This window comes from Neophocaena asiaeorientalis, unplaced genomic scaffold (assembly GCF_003031525.2).
Source record: "Neophocaena asiaeorientalis asiaeorientalis breed wild unplaced genomic scaffold, Neophocaena_asiaeorientalis_V1.1 scaffold827, whole genome shotgun sequence".
Taxonomy (NCBI): domain Eukaryota; kingdom Metazoa; phylum Chordata; class Mammalia; order Artiodactyla; family Phocoenidae; genus Neophocaena; species Neophocaena asiaeorientalis.
The window spans coordinates 95,772-97,369 of record NW_020174798.1 but is presented as its reverse complement, the minus strand read 5'-3'; the positions used below and the strand labels follow the sequence as shown (position 1 = coordinate 97,369).

The window sequence follows — 1,598 nt, the reverse complement described above, 5'->3', positions numbered from 1 at the left end:
TGCACGGCATGTGGGATGTTAGTTCCCTGACTAGGGATTGAACCCGGGCCCCCTGCATTGGAAGCACGGAGTCTTAACCACTGGACCGCCAGGGAAGTCCCAAAGACCATATGTCTTTATGACATCACATAAACCACAGAATTTCTTTGCAATACCTGGAACAGGGCAGGTGCTGGGCAGAAGTATAATCTCCCAGCCTTGCAGCAGCTTCTGTGCCCACTGCTGCGGGACGTGTGTGAAGCTGCGGGGGTCACCCATACAGATTTGCCCGGCTAAGACGTCACAATCCTCCAGCACAGGGCAGGGGCCCTCGGCCTCAGCACCACTGGCGTCTGGACGACTCTCTTTTGGGGGCCGTCCTGTGCACTGCAGTATGCTGAACAGCATCCCTGGTCTCTACCCACTAGATGCCAGGAGCACCCACCCCAGAGCCGTGACAACTAACAACGTCTCTAGACGTGGCCAGAAGTCCACCGGGGGCCGGGTGTGAGGTTGGGCCGTCGCACCCCTCCCCCATTCCCCGCCCCACAATTGGGAACCATTGCGCTAGTGGGAAAAGAACAAGGCAGTGCTTCTGTCAGCCAACCCAGGACCCCAGGACGTCTTTACAACGCATCTCTGATTTCTAAATGCGGCCTACGCAGCCCAGAAAGGCGTTTCCGAGAAGCCCCTACTATCCCACAAAGGTTGAAGCGCTGGGGACAGGACCCTCCTCTGCAGCTGCATCGCATTTCCTAACAAGGTTCTGGTGACCTTGAAATACTCCTTCCATTTAGAAGATACTGATGAAGTGCAGTGTCCTTCCCTGCATAATTTTCTTAAATAATGGACTTTCAGCCCAAATGTATTATTTCGATATTTAAAAAGTTACTCACTCTGTACCGACATCATCTCTGGAAAACAAAGAAATCACTTGCTGTGGTTGGTAAATGTCACAGCAGAACAGTAACGATTATGTCAAGTGTAGCAACCGTCAATTTTCTGTAGTTTAATACAACACAGCAAATTCCGATACCCACACAGTGCAGCAGAAACATGCAGGAAGGAGCCGAGGAATATTGAGGAGAGAGAACAGCGGCTGACAAACGCCAGCCAGCGAGCTCCTGAGAAGGGATGCGTGAGGCTGGGGAAGCAGGCGCCGAGGGAAGCGATCTGCGTGGAAGTGCAGTGCCCGCCTTGAGCGCATCAAGGACATCGTGAAGAGCAAGAGCCGGGAGGACCGGGCAGAGGTGCTTTGGGCAGAGGCCGCAGCAGCTCAAGCCGGCCCTCCAGCAGGCAGTCAGATGATCTGCTTCTGTTGCTATTTTTACATTTGCTAAAAAGGTAACAAAGCGGATTTCCAGACATCCCTGAATGATACACCACACTGAGCGGCCCGCCTATTTCGCTTCCAGAACCACGCCCTCCCCCTGCCCGCCCCCTGCGTGGCATTCGCTCCTCCTCCCCGCGCCCCCAGACAGCAGTTCGTATGTGACTAAAGAAAGGTTTTCGTGAAGCGTTCCATATTTTTTAAGAAGAATAAAAAAAAACAAAACTTTTTGAAAAAGATAGGCTTCACTGCTTTCCGAAGCACATATTTTGAAATAATTTGGTTTTAA

General features: G+C 52.1%; 1 protein-coding gene across 1 annotated transcript in view; it reads right to left on the bottom strand.

The window, feature by feature from the left end:
- Positions 1-1,598, bottom strand: part of LOC112409977 (protein WWC3-like) — a 120,859-nt gene that overhangs the window by 42,465 nt on the left and 76,796 nt on the right.